Source organism: Asterias rubens, chromosome 1, assembly GCF_902459465.1.
Source record: "Asterias rubens chromosome 1, eAstRub1.3, whole genome shotgun sequence".
NCBI classification, from domain to species: domain Eukaryota; kingdom Metazoa; phylum Echinodermata; class Asteroidea; order Forcipulatida; family Asteriidae; genus Asterias; species Asterias rubens.
Genome location: NC_047062.1, coordinates 12,243,479 through 12,253,936, shown reverse-complemented (window position 1 = coordinate 12,253,936; position 10,458 = coordinate 12,243,479). Strand labels below are relative to the sequence as shown.

Genomic DNA, 10,458 nt, shown 5'->3' with positions numbered 1-10,458 from the left:
CAACTTCTTAAAGATCAGACACAATCACAGACGCATTTTCTGAAGGAAGCAAATTGAGGACATTTCTTAGTTTCTTTTGAGCAACGCCTCTATCTACATCTATGATAATACTTGTCAAATCCTTTTCAGCATCTAGACACAGTGAGAAGACAATGAAGAGATTTCAGTTTTTTAGAAGTGGGAGGAAAATGCCAGAGAGTTGTTCCAGGGAAAACCCACAAAGTCAAGTAGGGACTGAAAAACCCAATCAACATAGTGGCCCCGGTAGAATTCAAAACCGGGGTCCCCAGAGGTGGAAGGCGAGGCAAGACACCACTGCGCCAACCTGACTTCCCATCAAAATAAAAGAGCATCACCAGTTTGTCAACGAATTCCAATAGGTGTGCTTGGGCTGTCCTTCGGTGAACTCCTTTCAAACCAGACAGACAGCAACCACACAACATTTTCCCAAAAAGTCAAGTCTTTTCTTTCTCCTCCATGATTTAAGCCACATCTCCATTCAAATGTAATTGAAGGCACCCTCAGTTTGTCCTCATCTCTTTTGTTACAGACAGTGGACCCTATTGGTAATTGTCAAAGACTAGCCATCACAGTTGGTGTATCTCAACATATGCATACAAAAACAAACCTGTGAAAATTTGAGCTCAATCGGTCATTGAACTTGCGAGATAATAATGAAAGGAAAAAACACGAAGTTGTGTGCGTTTAGATGGTTGATTTCGAGACCTCAAGTTCTAAACCTGAGGTCTCGAAATCAAATTCGTGGAAAATTACTTCTTTCTCGAAAACTATGGCACTTCAGAGGGAGCCGTTTCTCACAATGTTTTATACCATCAACCTCTCCCCATTACTCGTCCCCAAGAAAGGTTTTATGCTAATAAATATTTTGAATAATTACCAATAGCGTCCACTGCCTATAAGGTCCAAAGGGATAGCAGTAATACTGATAAGGATCCCGTCTATTATGAAACTGCAAAATGATAGCAGGCAGCCACCCTCACACAAAACCTGAATCTTATACAGTTTTTAAAGGTACTGGACATCTTTGATAACTGTCAAAGACCAGTATTCTCACTTGGTGTATCCCAACATATGCATTAAATCACAAATCTGTGAAAAGTTAGACTCAATTGGTCATCAAAATTGCAAGAAAATAATAAAAGAAAAAACACCCTTGTCTGCTTGTTGCACATTTGTGTGCTTACAGATGCCAATGAAAGTCTTCAGGACTGAGGTCTTTTAGAATTTGAGTGAGAAATTAATTCTTTTTCAAAAACTATGTAACTTCAGAGGGAGCCATTTCTCAAAGGTTTTATACTATCAACAGCTCTTTATTGCTCATTACCAAATAAACTGCTAACAATTGAGTGATTACCGACAGTGTCCAGTACCTTTAAAAATGGTAGTAGTTTAGGATTTTCTCTGAGGATACAGGTTTGTAGAATCCCTGTTTTGTTTCTCTTCTGTTCATTTTTCCTTATGGCTAAGGTTACCTTCATTATCTCTCATTTTCATTAATGGGAGACAAAGAGTTCTTATGCTTGATTCTTAAATTGACTGCCGAGTAAAGATTTCCTGTTTTACCAGACCCTGAGTAGTAAAACACCTTGGCTGTTGGATTCAGGGGCCGTAATCTAATTGCCACCCTCCCTGGTTTAAACCAACAACCGTTGTTATCGAACACGGCCACAATTATTCATAGCTTAGTTACCTTCAGATTTGTCATTTAAAGACGTACAGAAGGAAGCATCGTCTACTGTGTTGTCTTTTAGAGCAGAATCCATGGAAACGCATTCCTCCTTTACAACTGATGCCATCTCTGGCCTTCTGGCTGATAAACACACAAAAAGTAATACAAAAGTGAGTAATTTTAACTAAACAGTTTAAAAATTATGGCCCTATCAAATAGAACATAATAATAATAATAACAACCCGTTTTTATATAGCACTTTTCACGCCCGAAGGGAGTCCCAAAGCGCTTCACATTATTACCCCTGGTCACTGGGCCTTAAATCACTCCTAAAACATCTCAGCTCCCTGGTGGGGAGTATGCAGCCTGTGCAACATTAATATGCGTTAAATTAATCATAAGAACCATCTCTGCCCTCACAGGTACCCATTTAACCCCTGGGTGGAGAGAAGCAATCCTTCTATTTTATATCTAAAATATTACTTTTCCATAAGGACAGTTGGTTCCAATCTCGTTTAAATGTTTGGAAATAAATGATCTGATTGATGAGAATTTATTTTGGTTACCTTTCAATTGTTAAACTAAAAGTTAAATCAAAACTTGGGTATTTTTCTTAAAATTTGCCGTTATTTTGGGGAAGAACTTTACACATTAGAGGCAAGAGGCATAACTATCAGTATTGTGATGTACTAAATTTTATTTAATTCAATGATTATTGTATACTTAATCGCCCATGTATAGTTGAATACTTTTTAAAGTATAAAACCCATTGAGCACACACTCTTGGGGTCTGTCTTCCAAAGGATTGTCGTCCAAATGGATGTTTTCCAATCATCTCGGCTATTTTGTTTGTTCGTAGTGTTGAATGCTTTACCAGAGAGTGTTTGGTCTCACACCAAAGTGGGAGATTCGGCAACCATTGTAGACTGTAGTAACATAATCACTTATTTTAATATAGAGTTTGTGCCCGCATGTGCTTTTCTGATGTTCTTGTCGGTCAATATTTTCCTGGGATGGCTGGAAACTCCCAAACCATCCCAGTATAATCGATCTCAGAGCAAACAAGATATCAAGTCAGGTTTTCTTATCATACCCAATCTTGTACAATATCTCTATTAATTTATGATGATGAGCTGTTTCTTTAGAAATGGCATATGGTTCGCTATGTTTTACTCTCTTCTCATGTTTTTCTTTTAAATCAGAAAGGGGGAAACAATTACACTTTTGAAGGAAGAAATATGTCAGAGACAGAGTTACAAGTGAATTTTATTGTCAATTTCCACATGCCTTTTGTTATGATTACGATTGCTTTTTACAAATCAGGTCACATATGGTTCTGCCTTCACTATAGCAGTAATTTGTGGTCAAAATGTGGCTTGGTAAAAATGAGTGTCATATAAGGTGGAGGTGACATCTAAACGAACAATTACGGAATAATTTAAAGGGCAACCTTACCACATTTAAAGGATTTTTTGTACAAATTTGTTTATTTTGCACCGTTGTCTGTTTCAAGATCATTTTGTTTTCCATTAATGTATTGAAAAGCAATGGTCCCTTTATGTAAACGAAATGAGAGAGACTTTCAAAAAGGGGGGGGGGGGAACACTGGGGGTACTCTCTTAATGTAAAAGAGTGAAAAAACAATTGTTTTATCCACCATACCGCTCTGGCAAAGAGCCATATGGTAGACAACTCTTTATATAGTGAAAGAGGGGTACTTTCAACTCAATTAAGAGTGAAGTTGGTTTCAATTTCACCCAAATAGAGTGACACAGATTGACTTTCACTCTCAAAAGAGCAAAAATGACACCACTCGGACAAGAGAGTGAAATTTTCACTCTTTTACATCAAGAGAGTAGGGAAATTTTCTGACCCTCTTGGATTTATCTGTGCTCTTTTATTCTACTCCCTTTTCTTCTTTTAGACTGATTTGCAACCCCTGAAATAGCAATACATGATTGTTTGTTTCAGATTCCTGTTGTCGGACAGCACTTTAGAAGAGCCTCCTTTTTTTACAAAAATTATGATCTATAAAAAAAGTATTTTCTGAATGCAACTTTTTCGGGTCGCAGAAAGACTTCGGAAATCAAATAAAGATTTTTTCCCCGACAGTGAGAAGTAAATATATCGCACAAGGCCAAAGCATGAGGTGACGATAGGAAATGACTTCAATTGAATTAGTTGAGTGGGGCTTATCCTGAAGATGCTTGAAGTAAATGCAGAATTACAGCATGAAATTAAATAGCCTAGGGCCATACCTCTTACGGTTATTTTCTTTGCAGCTTTTCTGAATGTTACTAATTAAATTGCTTCTGACAAAATGAGTAGATTGGCCTTTGATTGGTCGGAATGGGCATGGCACTTAGAGGTATTCTGACCAGACAATAGAAGCGGCATCGTCAGACAATGGCACCAAAAAAGAGAGGCTTCTCCCTCGGAAAAATTTAACTTGTTTTGGCACAACGGCAGCTTTTAAGATATTGTTATTGTTGCAATTTTTTTGATTTAGGCTTTTCAATCTTCCCCTGGATTTTTTTTTTTTCCTCCCGTAAGTAGTAACATATAAAAAGAAAATCATGACTGCACTCAGCGGCAGCCTATGCTTGTGATCAAATACATTTTTGAAATTATAAAATAAAATTTAATAACAGTAAGAATTTTCTTCGCTGAAGCTGTAACAATTTGTTTCTCATCGATATGCAGTTTCAAGTGAACTATTGCATTTGTGTACACCCATTAAAGGAAGAAGTGCATCATTGGTGTTTTGCAATTTTGATATTGTTATTGTTGCAATTTTTTTGATTTAGGCTTTTCAATCTTCCCCTGGATTTTGTTTTCTTCCTCCCAAAAGTAGTAACATATAAAAACAAAATCATGACTGCACTCAGCGGCAACCTATGCTTGTGATAAAATACATTTTTGAAATTAAAAAATAAAATTTAATAACAGTAAGAATTTTCTTCGCTGAAGCTGTAACAATTTGTTTCTCATCGATATGCAGTTTCAAGTGAACTATTGCATTTGTGTACACCCATTAAAGGAAGAAGTGCATCATTGGTGTTTTGGTCAAGTGAATAGGTTTCCAATCGCTGGTGTAAACTCACCACATCACAAGTAACTTGAAAAATTCTCAGCAAAATTTGTCACATTTTGGTGGAAACAAAATGAAGAAGAAGAGGGGTCAAAAGAGGATTTCTAAGGATTTTTTGTAAATGTTTATAAATCAGATTTATTTTGATTAATGTTTTTAAAATAACCACTGTAAATTCCATTCCACTCTACTCCGTAACTCTGCAGACAGTTTTTAACTTCTATGAAGAAATACTCTTGTAATTTCTGTTTGAGTTGTACTGTTTATTGTTTATGGGGTTTTCCCCCTATTATTCTTACTTTGTTAATGGCTGACTGAAATTATGTTTGGTTATTTGTCCCTGTGGTTGAAAACTTCCCCTATCTATTCATTATCCATTTCCTTATTCTTATGTTTACCCTTTTACACCAATGTGCATTAAGCAGTGTATACTCAGTACTTTCCCGAGTTTAAAAAAAAATCCACAGGCAAATCACTTGGGTGGGACTCGAACACACAACCTTTGCATTGTTATAGCAGGATTTGAACTGCCTCTAGCCATCAGGCTAGCTCGGTGGTCTAGTGGTAAGTAGCCAAGGACCACACCCTTAACATAAACTGAAAATACAAACAAGAAACTCTCTGAAAGAAGACACTTCTTTATTTATGGGGGTGTCGTGGCCGAGCGGATAAGAGCACCGAACTCGAGCTCTGGTGTTTCTGTTCAGCAGAGTGAGGGTTTGAATCCCGGTCGTTTGCTATAATTGCTTCTCTCCACCCAGGGGTGAATGGGTACCTGTGAGGGCAGAGATGGTTCTTGTAGTAGGTTTAGCTAAGTGCACTACATATTTGGTAGCACAGGCTGTTAATCCCCAAGAAGCTGAGATGGTTTAAGGAATGAAATGGCCCAGTGATCAGGGTGATAATGTTGGAAGCGCTTTGACACATGGTGTATAAAGCCCTATATAATTATTTATATTATTACTTCTGAAGAGAAAATGTTGAACTTAGAGATATCAGACTGGTGTTGGGGGAATTGCCAACTGAAAAAAATCCAACACTCAGGTAGGAACTGAAAAACTGAATCAAGCAAGCCTCAGGTCTGAAGCAGGATTCGAACTCGGATCCACAGGGGTGTAAGGCAGGGGAAAGAGACCACTGAAGCCAACAAAGACTGTAACCCCTAAAATTGTAGATATGTTCTGTACAAAAAGCACATTATCCCATGTTTCAAAAGAAATTTCTGATCATATTTAATAGCCTATTAATGTTTCATTTTTCCTCCAGCCCAGTCATAAAATGATATGAGCCTAATTACAGTGTATATTATTGTTTGTGCAAACAACCTAACGCCAAAAATGAGACATGTTATTGACAAGATCAACAATGTCTTGCAATACCAATCGTCTGTGTGAGGATTCCAGCCCTTCGTCTGCTGCACTAACCAGTATTAACACTACCCTAATATTTGGCCTATCAATATTATTGGCATGTGATCAGAAGGGTTGTACTTTGTCGACAAACATCTGGACAGGCGGACACTTTTCCGACTCAGGGGTTTATCAATAGTTTCCCTCATGATATGTTGGTTTGCTTTCTTGTTGGCTTGATTTCATTGCAAGTTCCAACATAATAATAATGAAGACTTGTTAATGAGCACATAGACCCTGCTGGGTGTTCTTCAAGGTGCAGTAAAACCAAAAAACAAACTGAAAGAAAACAGACACAACAAAATATGTCCTTGAAAACCTGTGACATAACATAAGTTTGGGAAGAGATTTGAATTTTGTGGTGGAAGACATGATCTAAGATTAAGTGGTAGGAGTTCCAGAGGTCGATTCCACCAGTTAGGACTAGTCCTAAGTTAGGACCCAAGAGATACTACTAGTCCTAAATTAGGACGAGTACCTTGTCCTAACTCAAGATAAGACTAGTCTTAAAGGCACTGTATACATTTGGTACTTGTCAAAGACCAGTCTTCTCACTTGGTGTATCCCATCATAAGCATAAAATAACAAGCCTGTGGAAATTTGGGCTCAATCGGTCATCAAAGTTGCGAGAAAATGATGAAAGAAAAAACACCCTTGTTGGACAAATTGGTGTGCTTTCAGATAGGAATGAAAGACTTCTAGCTAGAAGTATTTTATTATTTGAGTGAGAAATTACCTCTTTCTCAAATACTACGTTACTTCAGAGGAAGTCGTTTTTCACAATATTTTATATTATCAATAGCTCTCCAATGCTCGTTACCATTTCAGTTTTTAAGTTAATATTTGTTTTGAGTAATTACAAAACGTGTACCTTCCCCTCTTTGTGAAATCCAGCCCAAATGTACATGTACACTAGGTCCCTGTCTTTATCCGCACAGATAAATACAGGTCCCTGCCACTAGATCCAGTGATTTCTTTAGATACAATGATATCAATGATAAAGGTGCAGGGACAAAGATGCCCAAACAGTCACTGCTGTCACGCCCGCAATAGAATTTGACTAGGTATCTCTATGTGAAATGAGGGTAGGTCAAAGGTGAATATACACGCCAGTCTCGAGGCAGGTCTCTGGCGTTATTCACAGGCCTCAAAGTGTGACGTCAGATGATCAGGCTACCCCAGATGCAATGAAAGTGACTGGCGAGGGTCTGAAAATTATGTATCTAGTTGGTAATAAAACCAAGGAATCCTCAAAAGTATCTTGCCGAATATGATGTAGGCCTGAAGATACATGTTAAAGAAATCTAAGCTTTAGATGTTTGAGGGAAAACACCTAATACAGAAAACCCATGCTGTCATTGACTGAAAGCCTAATCATCTTATGCAAGGCTAGCAGTTCAAAGTATGAATAGAACCTCTGTCCACAGAGTTGAAAGGCGGTTAAGAAACCTATAACCAGTAAGTCAAGCTTTATGGGGGAAAATGAAGTCAAAACTGTAAACAAACCATAGAGTTATGTATAAGAACTAAAGGGCGCACTGGTGATGCTTCTTAGCAAACGCGATGGGACCACAAGGAGACAGGCGCGCGCCATTCTGTACCCGTGTTGAATATGAAACACTCGTTGGAGTTTGTGTTTATTACACGCTACGTGATGCTGGGTTTTTTTTTACTTACAAAATGGCTGCACTAATACTCACTAAGCAATGCCTGTTTTATCAACTTAGAAAATTGCCGCCTGCGCGCATGCCAGGTCATGTATATAGGCCAGTGCGCCCTCTACTTCTTATATATAACTCTATGAAACAAACCTACCCCTTAACTATCAGAGATTGCACTGGAGGTTTCAAACGTGTAAGGTTTACTAAGTTTCAAATACAATGCCCTCATCTTTCAAATATGACCATGTATTCAAATATGGGCAGAGTAAAACTCTCTTTCAGCCAATATGAACAACGCTTTGAACAAATGCTTTTAAAATAAAAAAACACTGGTTAAACAGAGTTTTTTGGGTTTTTTCTATACCCCAAGAAAACAATGCAATAATATATAAAGGCGAAGGGGAACAAAAAGCATCTATGTCTTAATCGAATCATCACGCCCATGACTAAAAAAGCAATTGTAACAGACTATTGATTAATGGTGAAGGAGCGTCGGAAATGAAATTACCTCCATCAAGTCTTTGTCATGAAGGGGTTATTAGCGTTGATGCTTGTCCCAACAACGCGGAAGCCGTGCAAAATTTACAACTTGGGAAATTTGTTAAGTGCACCGACAATCAAATTATGCGTTTCTATCTGGTCCCATATGTGTGCTGGTAAAAAAAGCAAAACAAAAGCTATAGACTGTATGCATGTCGTTTATTATCGCACGCACGTAGTGAAGGAAACAAAATTGTGTTGCACGTACAACGTTGCATGAACATTGAGCTTTGTTTTGTTTTTCGGTTGTAATGCCCCACGGTTGGCAAAGCCACTACTGTTTCCAGTATGTCCTTGGGTGGGTAGGTATACAAGGGCGCCAAGTCAATGACCATGGGGCATGCAGGCAGTTGCCTTCATAGTTTGATGCATATTATGAGATATCGTCTAACATTGCAAGGCTAGACAGCGAAGGCTACTAACTGAATTGGGCCCTGATTCAACCCAAATCAACTGTCAAGCGCCTTCTTGCTCTATGCTCAAATGCACAGTCATGACCAGGATTCAAACCCACACTCTGCTGCTGTCAACACTAGAACTTGGGTCCAATGAGCTAGACTGCTCGTCCATGACACGCCACATGAGTATTCCAAAACTTTAAGATCATCAGGGGAAAAAATTCAACACAGGAATTTATCAACAAATTTCTCCACCCATAACAACTTGTTATTTATTCTTGTGTTCTCTGCTGTGGATAATGCAGCACTTGGGTGCGAGTACACAAGTGCCTACAAACATGCCTCATCTTGTGCGTTAGTTTACCGAGGAAATTACCACGGCCAAGTTTGCACAGTGCCAATAGCGCCACTTGCTCCCTCCACAATAAAATCGCTCATAGCATTGATTTAATTGTCTACGGTGTGTGTACGTGGGTTGTCAACTTTAACTAGAATTTTGGATGTCATTTTTCACCTCACGCTCTATCAATAAATGATTGCGATGAATGTCGAAAAGGAGAGGGCGAGACGTCCAATGAAAAAGTGAAGTGATAGCGTACAACGTGGGGTAAAACAAATTGATTTGATTATTGTTATGAGTATAAAGGAACAGCTAGTTGTTTTACTTCCTTTAACAACAATCAATCAAGTGCAGGGATCACATTCAAACTCTCCGTTACAAAAGAAGAAATTGAAATACTCCTTAAGTTGTGTGCTCGGTGCTTAAAGACAGAAAACAAACTTTGCAGTGGGGAAAACCATCCAGTGAGGTATGGAAATATAGGCCCTACCCTACATCAAACTCTTCTTCTTCTTTTTTTTTTTTTTTTTTTACAAACAAATTTTTTTCGTTTTTATTATTATTATTATTTATTCGGTATAAAAACACATACAAAATACAAACATAATCAAAACAAAACAAAAGCCAGGCATATATGCCTGGAATTAAAAAAGTTTACCAAAAAACTTTAACCCGAAGGCCTTCAATTCCAATATCCCTGGTCCTATATTAAAAATCTATAATTATTTACAATAAATGTATATAGACATTTTAAAAGAACATACGACAACAACAGAAAAAAAAGCAATGACGCAGAATAAGTACAAATGCAAAATATCCCCCCACCTCCAACCAGGCAAATAAGAAAGAAACCAACCAAAAATTTAATTTAAACAAGGGGGAAAAAAGAGGTTAAAAAGGTTCCCCTAACAGTTAAAAAAGAGGAAAAACAAATATAAAAATATAAGTTTTTATGAACAAATCAGCATACACAAGGCCAAACGGCCACTCAGGGTGAGGGCTTCAAGGAACATAAAGACAGTTTTAAAAGAGAAGCAAGATAACTATTTACAGTCCTCGATATCTGGGATAGATTGTGGGAACGAAAAAGATAGATAGGGAGTGCCAAAGTGCAGCCGTGTGGTCAGAAAAGCCTCATCTGTCAAATAAGTTCTTGTGACACTTATTGCAGCGTCTTTCGGATAGGGCCAGGAAACCAGTGGTCCCGTGTGTTGTGTAATGTACATAAAGAACGGCCAGTGCACTTATCAAAAAGAGAAGGGATTTATCCCAGTGTTCCTGGTTTGATGAGCTGCATATTGCCCCACAGTACCTTAATCATTAACCATT

General features: G+C 38.0%; 1 long non-coding RNA gene across 1 annotated transcript in view; it reads right to left on the bottom strand.

Moving 5' to 3' along the window:
• Positions 1-1,293: 1,293 nt before the first annotated feature.
• LOC117298190 overlaps positions 1,294-10,458 on the bottom strand; it is a 28,045-nt gene continuing 18,880 nt past the window's right edge. Inside the window, exon 4 of the long non-coding RNA XR_004519953.1 lies at positions 1,294-1,831. This is a non-coding gene — a long non-coding RNA (uncharacterized LOC117298190). The remainder of the gene's footprint in view (positions 1,832-10,458) is intronic.